This window comes from Marmota flaviventris, chromosome 12, assembly GCF_047511675.1.
Source record: "Marmota flaviventris isolate mMarFla1 chromosome 12, mMarFla1.hap1, whole genome shotgun sequence".
Taxonomy (NCBI): domain Eukaryota; kingdom Metazoa; phylum Chordata; class Mammalia; order Rodentia; family Sciuridae; genus Marmota; species Marmota flaviventris.
Window position 1 is genome coordinate 35,926,753 of NC_092509.1, and position 17,029 is coordinate 35,943,781.

At 39.0% G+C, this 17,029-nt stretch overlaps 1 protein-coding gene and 1 pseudogene across 6 annotated transcripts in view; one reads left to right on the plus strand and one right to left on the minus strand.

Moving 5' to 3' along the window:
- Nucleotides 1-17,029, minus strand: part of Cacnb2 (calcium voltage-gated channel auxiliary subunit beta 2) — a 351,637-nt gene that overhangs the window by 258,266 nt on the left and 76,342 nt on the right. The gene's annotated exons all lie outside the window — the stretch shown is intronic.
- LOC114087220 (small nucleolar RNA U3) lies at nt 3,680-3,780 on the plus strand (annotated as a pseudogene).

Consider the following 17,029-nt stretch of genomic DNA (forward strand, 5'->3'; position numbering starts at 1 on the left):
ATATCAGGGCACATACAGGATTGCCTGGAGCCCTTAGTTTGGGCAATGATTTAGCAGATAAAACTACACATGACATACATATTTTCTCTACACTAGAAGAAGCTATAAATTTTCATAAAAAGTTCCATGTCAATGCTAATACTTTACAAAAGCGTTTTAAAATAACTAAGGAACAAGCTAGACAAATAATAAAACAATGTCAAAATTGTGTGACCTTTTTACCACAAGTTAATCTTGGAGTCAATCCTAGAGGATTGATACCTAACCATATTTGGCAGATGGACGTCACACACTTGCCAGAATTTGGAAAATTAAAATATTTGCATGTTACAGTTGATACTTCTTCTGGATTTTTGATGGGCTCCCTTCATGCCGGAGAAAAAACTAAAGATGTTATAGCTCATTGCTTACAAAATTTTGCCACTGTGGGTGTTCCAAAACAGTTAAAAACAGATAATGCCCCTGGTTATACTTCTACCTCTTTTAAACAATTTTGCTCAACATTTGGCATTACTCATAACAGGAATCCCATACAATCCACAGGGACAAGGCATAGTTGAAAGAGCTCATCAAACTATTAAAATGTACTTATTAAAGCAAAAAGAAGGAATTGGGAAGGGGTATATATTCCCCAAAGATAAACTTAAAATAACCCTTTTTACTCTAAACTTTTAAAATTTGGATTCATCAGGACTTAGTGCTGCGGAAAGGCATATGTGTCCAAAAAATGTACATAAGCCCAAGGTACTTTGGAAGGATATTCTAACAGGACAATGGAAAGGTCCTGACCCAGTAATTGTCTGGAGTCGGGGGTCTGTTTGTGTGTTTCCACAGGGAGAACAGCAGCCGATTTGGATTCCAGAGAGATTAACCAAGGTCCTGACCCAGTGATTGTCTGGAGTCGGGGGTCTGTTTATGTGTTTCCACAGGGAGAACAGCAGCCGATTTGGATTCCAGAAAGATTAACTAAAGCGATTTCTACAGACCAAAAAGAAGATGATTTGGCTCAAATCCATAACAACTGATATCCAAAACTCCAGTTTGGCTATTCTTACATCTGCAACAGAACCAGGATGCTTTTTTCAATATCTATTTTATTATTGCCCTTTGCCATATCATGAAGTTCTATTTTGTTTTTTGAGCTCATACAGACCTAGGTTAATGTTTTGCTGATCAGTTCTATTTTTTGACTATAGAGTTTTTAAACATTGCAATGGAGATTTCACCTGTAAAAAGTTATAAGGCCTTTACTATAATGTTATGTGTTGTATGTATTATGTGTGCACACTTGTGTTTTGTGTTATATGTTTGAATGTATGTATGTCCATATATCATATATGATGAGCGCTCATGATAAAATGGATCCAAATATTTTTTTTTCACGTGATTTATATGGTTTAATTTAAATTGGGTAAACAAGTATGTGGTGCCTGGTGCCATGATTTTGCAAAAACTCTCCTTTATCAAGTACTTCCTAAAAATTACCTTAAAGATTTTTTGTAATTCTATACAGAATCCCTTTGTTTTGGTAAGTCTGAAGGTAAATCTATGAATCTACTTTAGTAAGATATGATAACTTTATATTTAGTATTAAATGGGTTCTTGAAATACTACTTAATTTATAGAAGTCTACAAATTGGCATTTCATTATATTCACATATGTTCCTTTTAATTTAAAAATAAAAGGAGTAAAATAACAAGTATTCATAATTCTATCATCTACTTAACTGATAGCATCTTGGTATATCATAAATACTTCTAGTCTTTTTTTTAAAGTAGACTCCCCCTATTGCTTTTATAGAAATAATTCATTGAAAAACAATTTCACAATGCAGGAAAGGATGAAGATAAGAGATCTTTTAAATCACTTTAGTAATAGCATCCATAAAGAAGTACAGTGATAATCGGAAGACAACTCTCCTTGCAACTAGATTGATAACATGGCTATCAAAATGGAATCGACCGACTGATATTTTTCTTAATTTTTATTTTTATATTTTGAGAAGGGTCTATGTTGCTAGGTTGGCATCAAACTCTTGGGCTCAAGGCATATTCCTGCCTCAGCCTCTCGAGTAGCTTGGACTATAAGCATGTACTACTGTGCCAGGGATTTTTTTTTTTTTTGGTACCAGGTATTAAACTCAAGGGCACTTGATCACTGAGCCACATCCCCAGCCCTATTTTGTATTATATTTAGAAACGGGCCTCACCAAGTTGCTTAGCACTTTATTTTTTGCTGAGGCTGGCTATGAACTCACGATCCTCCTGCCTCAGGTTCCTGAGCCACTGGAATTATAGGAGTGCACAACTGCACCTTTCTTGTGCCAGGTTTTGATGCTATTATTATTATTATTATCATCATCATCATTATTATTATTAGGTATGGGGACATTGAACCGAGTGCCTTGCACATGCTGGGCAAATGCTCTACCTCTGAACTGAACTACATCCCCAGTTTGAAGCTGTTTAAAGTTTTAAATTCAACTTCACTTGTTTCAGTAAATTTTTTTTAAAAAAAGTAAAAACAATTGAACTTCAAGTAATGATTGTTATACACAATAGCTAGTGTTTCCTGAATGACCTCTCTAAAGTTAAGAGGAGAAAATAGCAGAAAAATAAGACATTGGACTCATCATTACTTTCTTTTTCTTTCTTCCCTCTCTTTCCAGCGCTGGGGATCCAGGACTTTGTGCCTGGTAGGCTCTTGTTCTCTTGGAGTTTTCAATTCTGGAGAGCAGAAGTTCTCACCCTCTCCTAAGAGACTGTAACTAGCACACTCTCACGTCCTCTCATTTACCCATCACACAATTCCCACTTGTTTATATTATTTTTATATCTCAATGTTTCAAGCTATCCTTTCTATTATGTAACATTCCTCTGTTTGGGATCAGTTCTGTATTTAAATGGATTCCATGCTTATTATAGATTTTTCCCCACAGTTCCTTTTTTTCTTGAGCTCTCTTTTGATCTGCACGTTAAATGGCTGAATTTCATTGTCAAGTTGGTTTCTCAAAAAAGGCTCACGGGTGATATGTTCTCTGAGATTGCTCGTGTTGCTGTTATATTTTTTTAAATTTTTTATTCTAATTTGTTATAAATTATAATGCATTCTGCTGTCATATATTACACATATACAGCACAATTTTTCTTATCTCTGGTTGTATTCAAAGTATATTCACACCATTTGTGTCTTCATACATGTACTTAGGGTAATGATGTCCATCTCATTCCACCATCTTTTTTATACCCCTTGCCCCCTCCCTACCCTTCCTTCCCCTTTGCCTTATCTAGAGTTTGTGTAATATTTCCATGTTCCCCCTCCCAACCCCACTATGAATGAGCCTCCTTATATCAGAAAAAACATTTGGCATTTGTTTTTTTGGGATTGGCTAACTTCACTTAGTATGATATTCTTCAACTCCATCCATTTATGTGCAAATGCCATGATTTTATTTCTTTTATTGCTGAGTAATATTCCATTGTGTACATATACCACATTTTCTTTATCCATTCATCTACTGAAGGGCATCTAGGTTGGTTCCACAGTTTAGCTATTGTAAATTGTGCTGCAATAAACATTGATGTGGCTGTGTACCTGTAGTACGCTGTTTTTATGTCCTTTGGATATAGACTGAGCTGTGGGACAGCTGGGTCCATTCCAAGTTTTCCAAAGAATCTCCATACTATACTTTCAGGGATCATTTCTATAGTGTGTTGCTGTAATATTGAACAATTTAAATGCAAACATCATCCTCAGGTCATATGCTTGTTCCTTCAGGACTTTGTAGAAAATGTACCAGCAGTCTCTGGCATTAAGGGTTACAGGGAGAAATGTGAAAACATCTGATTTTTTTTTCCTTTTTCTGAAGAAAGTTTTTTTTAATTCTTGAAGTTTAATAGTTGTTTTATACAGTATTTTTAGGAAATATAATGCATTCTTGCAATCTTCATTTCAAAGAGTATGTCTTTTGTCCCATCAAGTGATCTATTTTCTTTTAAATATCAAGTATTCTTCTGTTGTGTCATCTTTGTCTTCTGTGTTTATCGGTTTCCCCCCAACAGCTTTTAATAGTTATTATCAGTTATTTTCAGTTAGGCGCCATGGTGCACAACTGTAATCCCCAGCCTCTCAAGAGACTGAAACAGGAGGATTGCAAATTCAAGGACAGCTTTGGCAATTTAGAAAGGCCCTTTCTCAAATAGAAAAAATAAAAAGGGCTGGGGATATAGCTCAGTGACAGAGCAGCCCTAGGTTCAATTTCCAATCATCCTCACCACACATGTACATGCAAAATAATAATGATAATAATAATCATAGTGACTGTGGGTGAAAAGGACTATCTGAAACCTTCCCTCTGTATCAATAGTTAAATTACTGTAAGTGTATAATCTTTTCTGTGCCGTTTCTGATGTTTTGATGCTTTAATTCCTTAGACTGCCATCTCCCTTTTTTCATTTTTTCCCCTGACTATTAAATCCATATTCTTGTCACCCTTAGGAATTTTCATATAGTAATGGAAAACTAAGAAAAAAACAAACAAAAAGATTTCTCTTGGCTCACAATTTCCAAGTTTCAGTCCATGGTCACCCGGCTCCATTGCTTTGGGCCTGTTAAGGGAGAACTTCGTGGTGTGGAGGGTTGGTATAAAAACAAAGCTCTTCCCTAACAGCAGCCAGGAAGCAGAGAGAAACAGGGAGAAGGGACTTGGGACAAGAGGTTGTCCCTGAAGGCACACCCCAAGGACTCACTTCCTTCTACTAGGTTCCACCTCCTACAGTTCCCATCACCTCCCAATAGTCCATTCAGCCATGAATCCAACAGTGGATATCCCATTGATGAGGTCAGAGCTGTCATGAGCCAATCACGTCCCCAAATTCCCACCTCTGAACTATGCTGCACTGGGGACCAAGCCTTCAACAAACCAGTCTTTGGGGAACGTTCCAGATCCAAACCACCGTACAATGTGTGAGGACATTGTGAGAAATTTCCTTCTCATCCTTGATGCTCCTTGCAGTGTGGGGTCCCCTCTGGCTTCTGCTTTGAATACTCCTTCCTGTGAGTGGTTTTCACGTAGCATTTGGCTTAAGCCCCTTTTGGTTCCGTTGTAGCCGCTGTTCTTTCCTGGTCAGCTCTTTCCAGTCACTTTGTTGAAGAATTGGTAAATTCTATGATACCCCAGGATCCATTTGTTTTGTGACCCCTGAACTACAAGTTCAAGGGACAGGCACGTCCTATCCTATTATTTATGAAGCAGCAGAGTGTGAATTGGCATGAAGGCATGGGGACCCAGGGTTCAACCAAAGAGCATATAGTCTGTTACAACACTTGACCACTGGTCCCTCTTCTAAGGTGGCATTTTCACAGGATGGTGTGATCCCATTCTCTTGCTTTAGAACATTTCTTCATTATGTAGGTTTGGAATTTTAATTTCCACAGAAAATACTGGTCCTACTTTCCACTCCAAGAATTTCTCAGTATTTTTCACTACACCTTACTTTTGGAAGGAAGATCTAAGAGTGTATGTGGGAATGCTTAAGACTGCTTCCTCATTAGAATTGAGCTGTATCATATGCTTCCTGCTATGTTCCAGAATCTTCTATTTCTTTAGATGCCAGTTTTTCTTTCTTTTAACATTAATGCTTTAGATTGTGCCCATCTCCTTATTTGTGATTGATTGATAAAAATTTTTTGTTACTATTTTATATTTAATGAACTTTTTGTCTAGAGTTTTAACTCACTGTCTCAACCCCAAGTAGAGGGGTTGAGTAGTCATTTTCTTTATATGCACAATAGCAGAAAAGAGAGCTTGGTACTTTCTAGGGCAGGCTACCTGTGATCTGTGTTTTCTTCTTATAACTACTTCTGTCCACCATGGCTGTCACAGGTGGCTTACCTTGGGATGCTACACCTGCAGTGTAGCAAGGAGGTCAATTCAGCCAGTCTCACCTACATTGCAGACATTCCCACATTACCTCAATGACCAAGTCCATCCATCGTGGTGAGGAGGCCTGGATGGAAGAGGATTATTTTCCAGCATAAATACACCACATGGACCTACATCTCTTGAAGTCTTTTGGGGGGAATTTTAGATCTTTGTTTTTACATATACTTTTCTTTGCCTCACTTTTGTGAGGTTATTGTTAATTTTTTTAATTTCCATTTTTCCACATACCTCTTTACAGGTCACTTACATCTTTAATGGAACAAAATAGAGAACACATAAAAAGAAATGCAAGCATTTTCTGTTGCCACTCTCAATGTAGTCTCTCCATGGATTTCAAAACATATTACCATAGTATCATCGGTGGTTTTTCTTATATCTATTTCTTTTGGAATATTTTTTATTCTCATGCTTTTTATTTGGTATTCTTTTAGTTTAGTAATATGAGTGGCTTACTCATTTCTCTACAATATTAATTTAATTATATTTCATATATTGCTACATTGGACTGAATTTCAAAAATAGCATAAAAATTTTTGCTCATAAATTTACATTTAATGAACTTCATATATTTAATAGTGATTTGGGCCCACTTTAATTTCTTTCCATCATATAAAGGTACTGTATCTTCTATGCAAGTCCCGGTTTTTAATTCGAAATACTAGGTTTCCATTCGCTTTACCCTTTACAGGTTCTGTGACTGCACAAGTTCATTTACCACTCTGTACCTCAGTATTCTCATCTCTAATATGGGGCTAAAATAGAAACTACCTTACAAGGTTATTATATGACTGGTTCATCCTCCCCTCCCTTTTTTCCTTTTTTGAGAGCAAATATATAAATTATTTCAAGAGCATTGATTTTTGTAGTCACACGTGGGTGGGTTTAAATCCAGTTTCAGTATCAGTGTAGAAGAATCACTATTTAACTCCTAGCATTGGAGGTCAGAATGGAGTAGCGTAATACCTGTAATACAAATGAGCCTTCACTCTTACTAGAATAGAGTCTGGCTCTCTCTTAAATTTCACTCCCCCCAAAATTTCAGTTTTACTTTTCACTACACTCCATGAGTTGTGCTATTTAATATTGTTATGTGAAGTGTTTTCTGAACTAGAATATTCTGAGCATGGAATTCTGCAATGAATCTATAAGAAAATGGTAACAGAGGCAAAGCTGGTCGAGGAGCTGCCCATATAGTTCATGCCACCCCCACAGTGCTCAATGGAAGCCTGACCAGGTATCTTCTCTGTTGGAAAAAATCTACCCAATGCTGTTGGCTTCTTCCTTATCAAATTTGTGTTTCTCAAGGAGTTTTGCAAATTTCTATGTGGTTGGAATTATTTTATTTGATTATGTCATTTACTTTGGGTTTTAGAATACTGTGGTCAAGCGAAGATGCTCCATCCATTGACCAGTTTGTAAGTATCTTGGGCATCCAGCAGGGGCCAGATACTGGATGAGGATCTGGAGATTCATTGGGGAGTAAATGCAGATTCCAACCTCAAGAAGTTGCAGTACAACTGCAGCTCTAACAAGTGGCTCAAGGAAGAAACGCAGAGGCTACGAGAACTGACAATGGTCTATGAGTACAGGAAAGAATTCCCTGAAGAAATGAGGCAAAAGCTGAAATCTATAAGACAGTAATGTGAACTAGATGGAAGGGAGATAGGAACAGCAATCCAGGGAGAGGGACCAGCATGTGCAGAGGCTCTGTGGGAAGAGGCATCCTGAATACAAGGCCAGTGTGGGTATGGCTCTCCTGAGACTAGATCCAGAGGGAATTCATGGCACATCACACAAGTTCTTTAAGACGATTCTTTTTCCTGCACTACCAAGGAACAACTGGCAAGTAGAGATCGTAAATATTTAAAGTATAAAAACTCCATGTTTTGATCCCCATATACACTGTGAAACAGTCACCACAATCCAACTAATGAATGTTCTCATCGCTTCAAAAAAACTATCTCACTGCCATGTATGGAGTAAGAACCCTTCAGAGCTGGCTTTCTAGTGAATTTCAAGTATAAGATCCACTATTTTTAACTGGCTCACACAGACTGCCTCTTAGATTTCCACAATCTACTCATCCTGCGGATTGAAACTCTGTACACTTCCACCAATGCCTTCCTGCATCCTCTCCCCACCCATCCCACCCACGGCAACCATTCTTCTACTCTCCACTATTCAGCTTCAGGCCATTTTTAGGGGGTTTGTATTTGTCATGGAATGTCAATTAAGGGTTTTAGCAAGGGGGACTTAAGGTTTTAAAAAGACCACTTTCCACATTCAAAAGACCAATCTGGGTGCATCGTATAGTGCAGGAAATCAGTTGGCAGGGCAACTTTAGAGCAGATTTGGCAGAGGGAACAGGGAGCTCAGGTGAGCTGGCAGAGGAGAGGTGGGCAGGACCTGAGGCACCTGCAAAGGAACTGGGGACTGCCTGGCTTCTGGACCGAGGGAGAGGAATGTTATCAAGAATGACTCCTAGGTTATGGGTCTGTGTAACGGAGGAGAGAGAAATACCATTTGCTGAGGGAGGAAAGACTGAAAGTGAGCCAGGTCTGGGGGGAGGCAAGATCAGGTCAGCCTGGGACACTTGAGCCTGGGGTGTCTTTGAGAAAAATCAAAAGGGGAGCAAAGAAGGAGTTGGATTTGTTCCCCAGATAAAAAGATCCATATCAAGTCACCTGGCTACACCCTTCATGCTCTCAGTATCTCACTACAGGCACATTCCCAAATCTAGAGTTGGGGAGGATCCTGATCTGACACACCACATGTCCGAACTCTGTGAAGCCTGAGTCACAATCTGCATCCGACTTTAATCAAAGGTCGGGCTACGTTTTGTACACGCAACCAAAGAATGTTCAGTGATTTGAGTCACTGTGAATATTTTGCAACATGTTATTTGGATTATAAACTAATATTGTCCAAGAAAAAGTCCAAGTGGAACTGAACAAAATGTCAAGCAGAATATGTTTTTAGACATTTTTCTAATGTCAATGGAACACTCAGTGTTTGTTACGCTAGTTCAAAGCATGAACTATTCCTATTATTCTGGTCATTCAATATTTTATGAAAATATTATGAAATGTGAAAATATTTAACCTTTCACACTTACGGTTTTATTTATTTTTTTCATATGAGGCTATTCAAAATTCTGGAGTTCATTGCAGCTAAGGTAAAGAGGCAGCTGTGTACATAAGATTTAAGAGGACTCTGGAAAGCTATGTTTATAGCTGACAAGTGACTCCAGGGCTCAGAAACTAAGTCCTTCTTTGAGACAAATAAAAGCATTTAGTGCTTTATCAGATTTGAAGGCAGCCTAGAAACCAAAAACACAACCTATAACAATTAAGATGTAGGATTGATTGAGATTTAGGACCAATTTTCTACTTTTAAAGTAGATTCAATTTTTAAAAACCTAATCAATATAATAATCGCGTTCAACAATTTTAGCTTAGTCACAGAGTCTTTGTTCTATAGTTTAAAGCAAAGTTCTGTTTTACTCCTTTTTACCACTAGGTGGCAAACTTTGCTAAGGAATACTGTCACACAAAAAAATTAAGATTCAAGTCTTAGTCAAAGCATTTGGGTTATAGCTGCCATCAAATTTTAAAATACTTTCTTTAAAATACTTTCCTGAGAGGTCATATCGCCACTGTAATTAAAAAAGTAAATTCACAATTTCACAATTGCAGACTTTGGATATAATCTGGGCCGCCTCTCATGTTCTAGAAAAGCCAAGTCAAAAATAGTTGAATGTTTTGCTGTTGTATTAGTTAAGGGCAGAGATGGGACTCACACTCAGGCCTCTGGCTTCTCCCTTCAGTACTTTTCCACTCTGTTTTCGAGAACTATAGCACTTGCTATTATCTGAATGAAGCTATTCTGGCAAATATTAAGTCATTCCCTCGCGAAGTAATTTTGAATCACTATAATCCTTGGTTTCTGGCAGTCAGTTCACTCATGCTACACTAGTTCAAGCAACGTAGGAGTTCAAAAGATTTTAAATGACCCTTTAAGAAAGTGTAACAAGTAGTTCCTTATGTTAGACTCAGGTGGTATTTGGTAAGTTGGGGGCTTTGGTTTTTTTCTCTTTTGGTTCCCATTAAGTAGAAAGCATTAGAAAAGGTTTGGAAGCATCATTAATCAAATAGTGGGAAAAATGAAAAGAATGAAGTGGGTTTGAGATAAGAAAAGAATTGAAAAATGGAACCAAGGTAAACCTCAAAAAACTCTGGCTTTCCACAGTACAAGTACGCATGTGCGAGGTGACCTTGGCAGGCTAGATATCAAAAGCTTCGGTTTTATTAAGTGAAGTCCAGATTAGAACTGGAAGGGTTTCATGAACTGGTGCCAAGAATCTGAAAACCAAAACAGGCTTTAATCATGGTTTGGATCCATGCATACTATAAGCTAATCATTAAGCTGTGTCTGGGGTGGATATGGGAGCTATATAAAATCCAGTGCCGAGGAGGAGAGGCGTTTTAGAAAATAGTCTTCATATTTCCCATCCCAGAGTCAGTCTACATCTGGATCACTCTTCCATTTGGAAGACTTCTAGGAGAAGACATCAGGTCCAAACTAGGATATGCTCCACACTCGAAAGAGGATGGGGAGCAGGGTATGTGGGGCTACCAGGGACTTTATGATCTTTCAGCTACAAAATCCCAGTGAAATAAGTCTAGACTACTTAGCATAGTATAAAATGCCCTGTCTGGGCTAATTCCTGCCTCTTGTTCTCTGCCATAACTCCATCCTGCCTTCAGATACAAGGGTGTGCCCTAGTATACCCATACCCCAGAGGATCTGGAATATTCCAGCATGTGGTCCCCAGCATGGCACTATTGAGAAATGGAGGGAACATTAAGAGATGCGGCCTAATGGAGGTCCTTAGATCAATGAGAATGTGACCTCAAAGGGGACAATGGGACCTCAGCCCCTTCTTTTCATTTCCTGACCGAAAGATGAACAGTTTTTCTCCACCAGGTGCTGCCTTGCTACAGGGCCCAAAGCAACAAGGCCAACTGATCGTGGACTGAAACCTCCACACCTACAAGCCAAGAGTCAATCTTTTCTCTGTATAAATGGATTATATCATGTCTACAGGAACAGAAAGCTAACAGGCACCCCACCCCACCCTGGGCCCACACTCCTGCAGAGCAGCTCTTATTCTTTTCAAGACCCCACATCTTCCTGGCTTTAGTTACCCACATATAGAATGATTCCAATGCCGAGACTCAGTTCAAACAATACCACCTGCGCTCATTTGGAAACAAAATACCACAAGAAATTACCATAGGCCGGGTGACTTAAAGCAACGGAAATATATTCTCTCTCAGTTCTGAAGGCCAGAGGTTCAAAAATCCAGGTGTCCACAGAGCCATGCTCTTTCTCTCTCTGAAGGCCATAGGGAAAAAGCTGTTCAATGACTTCCTCTTAGCTTCTGGTATTTTCATCAGTACTTGAAGTTCTTCTACAGGTATATCATTTAATATAATATCTGCCTCCATTGTCATGTGGTTGCCCTGTGTGCGTGTATGCACGTGTGCACACACACACACATCTGAATCTCAATTGCCTCTTCTTACAGACATTAATCATATTTGGCTTAGGGCCCATCCTAATCAAGAATGACCTCAGCTTCACTTGATTATATCTGCAAAGACCCTATTTCCAAATAAGATCACATTCTCGGGTACAGAGCATCAGGACTTAAATACATATTTATGCAGGACACACATCAATCCACAACACTGATTCCCTATTCCAATCACCACCTTTCTCCCCAAGAGCCAGTTGCCACCTCTATGTCAATCTGTACCTCCATGACAGTGCTGACCAGATTGGAGGCAAGTGTTACCCTGCAGGATCCCTGGGGGAGGAAAGAGCCTCTTTTTGATTTTTGTGTTTGCCTTTCTTGGCACTCTGCCTAATGCATAGATCTCTGGGCCCATGAATGAAGTCAGTTCTTTGCAGTGGAACTCTGGAATAGATCTGGTTTCTAGGCTTTTCCTGTATAGCGAAGCTAGAGCGTCAGATTAAAATAATCCCCCAAAGGAGATCCTTAGCGGATGCGAGGTTCAGGTTGCAAGGCTCTGGACAAGGAAGGGTTGGAGCAGGGTGATAAATGTTTGGATCACTGAAGCAAGTATTTTAGGATGTCGATGGAGAAGCAGGGAATGGTAGAGAGCAGGTAGGCTGTGGAACTAAGCTTGTCATTTTGGAGAAGCAACACTTTGATAACACAAATACAGATCTCTAGGACAATGGATCTTTTGTGCCATAGCTTGACTCCAAACAAGTACATTTCATTTTTTTCTAGCGACCTTGATTAATAATGGCACTTGGCTTATGAAAAAGGTGGCCCCTTGCTCTGGGGGTACCTATTGAGAAAGCTCAGGAACTACAGTGAACGTAAATGACTGGGAGTGAAAATGGAAAACTGTGTGGACTTGCTGAATGCATTTCCTTTTCTCTGTACCTCACTTGCTTCTCATGGATTCGGGATCTCCCAAATGTCTGCTGTAGGCTCACACTCTCTGCCCCAGAGACTGAGATGGTGTTGTTCTAACCAGTCTCACCTGTGTATCTGGTTTTGGCCATTAACAAGTTCTCCTGCTTGTAAGTAAATGGGGTGGTACATGACATAGACCTGGGTCAGAGTCCAGTTTGGGCTATAGTCCAACTGGAGCCATGGGATCAGAACTCCTGCTGTTATAATATATAACCAACCAAAATCTCATCATCCCTCTGGCTAAACAAGTCAATAGCCACAAGGCAGTCAGAGGTCTGAGACAGTCCAGGCAGGACCAAGACCAGCCAGCTGTCTCCAGCTCCCTTGTCTCTCACTGTTGGAGGACAGAGAGGAAAGGCAGTCCCCATCCAGAATGGGCGTCCAACTAACCATTTCCTATTATGGCTCTTTGATTAACCAAATAGACCCTTGCTTTCTTTTGGTGCTGGGAATTGAACGCAGGGCCTTGTGCATGCGATGCAAACACTACCAACTGAGCTATATACCCAGCCCATGAATCTTTATTAGTGTGAAAAAATATAAATATAAAATTTACCATTTTAACCATTGTTAAGCATTCAGTTCATTGGCACCGAGAAACCGTCACCATCACCCATCTTTATTTTTCAGCCTCCTGAAATCTATACCCCATTAAATAACTCCCCTAGCCCCAGCCTCTGGGAGCCACTGTTTTACTTTTTGTCTTATGTGATTGGTGACTCTTGAAACCTCTAAGTTGAATCATACAGTATTTGTCCTTTAGCTACTGGCCTTTTTCATTTCTGCATAATGTCTTCCAAGTGTGTCTATGTTGGAGCCTGTGTCAGAACTTCATGCCTTGTTAAGACTGAAAGCTTTTCTGTCATTTGGATATGCCACATTATGTTGATCCCTTCCCTGGTCAATGGGCATTTGAGTTGTTTCCACCACCTTTGGCTATTGCATAGAATGCTTCTCTGAACACGGCTGCACAAGCACCTTTCCAAGTCTCTGCTTTCAATTCTTTGGGGATATACCCAGAAGTGAAATTGCTGGATCATATGAGAATCTGATTCATTTTCTGATGAAGTGTCATATTGTTTTCTATAGGCTGCATCATTTTCCACTTTTATATTGGAAGAAAAAAAATGACCCTGACACTTCGATTCAATGCAAAAATAAGTCAAAAACAAGACCCCAACCATGTTCCCTATAATAATGGTCCTAGGTGGCAGAACATGCATCTTCCCTAGACAGAAAATGCATTGGTCCTAAGCAGCCTCTGAGGCCAGCATCTGACCTGGTAGCCTTTGCTCCACTGTTTGCCCTGCCTGCCTGCCTCAGGTTTTGGTGCGTCTCAGCTCTGGGAAACTGGAATTACTGTTCTCCCCCCTTGGGATTACAGTCTTATGTTCACGGCAGTAGAGACCTTCCAAGTTCTGAGTAGGAAATATTGGAGATACAGAGGAGTTTGTCTAATTTAGGCAATTTGAAGTAGCAAACCTTTCCACATGGCTCAGACACTGGCCGACCTCCTGAAATCTTTGTTGGACATGTTTAAGGCACTTGTGGAAACAGAGAAAGGGACACATAGTCTTCTAAAACCAGTTCCTACTGAAATTAATTTTCAAACATGATCTCTTATCATAGAATTGGATCTTGAGTTGACAAGTTAGATCTTGGGAACTGGAATTTTATTGGGTATTCTTTTGCATCCTGAAGAACCTAGCCTAGTACTTCTTTCATACAAAGTGGGACACCTTAAGATAGAATGTGTACACTGGGTTTAGCATAATGCCTACCTATCAGGGCTTGGTAGTCAATTGGCTCTTCAAACAATGATATTCAACTTGATGACAGGACTTAAAGTCACAGATTGAGCATAGTCTAAGATCAAACCCCAATTCTTAATTCCTAGTTTTTTTTTTGGGGGGGGGGGGAAGATCATCCCTTTTATAACAAAAAAGGAATCTAGCTAGTCACAGTAATTGAGAAAACAGATGTTTCCACTAGAGTCCAGCTCCCACGTCTCAAGTGCTTACAAGTTTTAAAAACAATAAACAAAAAATTTCAAGTAAAGGTCACTAAACACATAAAAGTGGCAACACTGCTAATAAATTAAGAGAGCAGACTCAAGTACTCCATCCTCAAGCGCAGGGAGTGAAGGGTGATAATTCTTGGCACGTGGTAGTCCACGCTCGTCAGATACCTCGACTAAAATTGCTGCCCCAGACTCTCACCAATATCAGGTCACAAGCATGTGTGTTTTCCCAAGCTCTCTAAGCTATTTAAAAGATACTGGGAAACTTGAACTTGACGTTTTTAACAAATACACAAAAAATAAATTTTTAAAAGTTTCAAAAAATGGTAATAGCCATACAAAGATCCGTTGAAACCTTTTATATTAGCAAGTTTTAGGCAAAACTGACATACGGTACGTAGCTCAGCTATGCCAACTGATGACTCCAACATTCAGTAGCTCTGACAATTAAAGGGAGAGATTATTATAATTCTGACCCCTAAGAAATGTACTTTTAAAGATTCACATATAATCGACTCTTGTTAAAGCAAACACTGGAGACTATAAATGAAAAATTATTCCTTTCCTACATATCAAAAGGCTGAAGGGTACAGTGGTTAAACCTCTGGCAAGTGGGGCGAGGTGGATGCTTGGATCCCTTGTCCTCTCTCGTTCTGTCCCTGAAGTCCCTTCTTCAGTAAAATGAGAATCATGATCCTAATGATCTACTGCCTGGTTTGGCCATGAGATGGAAACGAGTGATTGATTACATATCAAGTGGAGTGGAGTGTTAGTCATCTGTGTCTTCTGTTCTAGAGTAAATTCTTCCTGTTATGCTTTTGGACATTTCCTTCATTATCAACCCTTGGGGGGGCATAATAATAAAATTTGTATCATAGCTATCTTCAAAAGAGCTCAAAACGTTATATCATTGTGGTCATTTTTATGTGTTCAGGGAAGGAGAACAAAGCCATTGAAGGACAAGATCCAAAAAAAATAAATAAATAAATAAATAAAAGACAAGTTACCTTAGACATGGAGCTTCCAAATAGTTGCACATGTTATCACAACTGCCAAGAATTTTACAAAAGAACATCAATGTTTACAAAGAGGTCTAGACCAGGGGAGTGTCAGGGGCTGAAAAATCCTAGTTGGAGACACCCTGGGAATAGTGAGTCTGAATAAAAAGACAGAAAGCCATTAGACAGTGAGGGAGGAGAAGAAGAAGAATTTGGTTTGGAACGTATGCCGTTATGGTTTTACACCTCTGAAACCCATAGATAAACGAAAACACTGAGTTTCCATTTTAAAGATGCAGCTGCCAATCAACCATTGACTGTACCATAAAGTTTTTATGAAGTGCCACTTTATGTGCGAGTTAAGATGCAATGGGTAAGAACCCGATGAAAGCTTATGGTATGTGCCTCATTGGGGAGAGGATACAAACAAGAGACATCCAGGACAAAGAGCTGAATGCAATGTTTTTAGCTGGACCTCCTAACTGGAATCCAAAGTCATAGGATTGGGGTAACACTGTTTTGTTTGCACAGGGACCATGCCTAGCAGAGCTATTCCTGGAGAATATACAAAAACTGAGATTCTGAGAAGTAACCCCTCACTCCAACCTGCTGACCTTCTTCCTGCTCCACCTCCAATGGACTCAGGCTGCACAATTAGGTACACACCCATTGATGCCACTCAGCAATTTTTGAAAAAATTTATGGCTCCCTTTAATCTTTTTATACACAGAACTATTGACCAGAAAGTATAAGATGTTAATGTGACTAAAGGTGCCAACCCTAGACTTTCTTCCCATGGTCAGTTTCAGTTCCTATGAAATGTGAAATGATCACTTGTCATTTCAACTAAGGAAATAATAGGCATCTCCCCATCTCCTTGAGATGAGGAAGTTTGACTAAGTGATTCTTAATATTCCTTCTAGAGCTAAATGCCTATGATTCTTTAAGATTAGCATGCTTGGTTTCAGTCATTTATAAATTGTTTCAAGACAACAGTTACTAATAGGGCATTATGTAAAAATGTGGATGTGTAACCGATGTGATTCTGCAATCTGTATTTGGGGTAAAATTGGGAGTTCATAACCAACTTGAATCTAATGTATGAAATATGATATGTCAAGAGCTTTATAATGTTTTGAACAACCAATAAAAAAAAATTAAAAAAAAAAACAAAAACAAAGTACATGTATGAAGACACAAATTGGTGTCAACATACTTTATATATAACCAGAAATATGAAAAATTGTGCTGTATATATGTAATAAGAATTGTAATGATTTTGCTGTCAAATTTTTTTTAAATCAATTAAAATAAAATAAATTGAATAGCAAAAAAAAAAAAAAAAAAAGAAAAGACTAATTTTTCCCCCTGATTTCATTCTTTGTTCATGGTACAATTTGGTACCGTGTATCGAGAGATCCTTGATAATGGTTTTAAGTCCCAAGCAACATACTGCTCACAAATGTTATTGGACGCCTTTGCTTTCTGGGAATAGTTCTAATAAGCATACCATGCTCAATAAACTTTCCATATTAATTTCTGTCCATTTGTT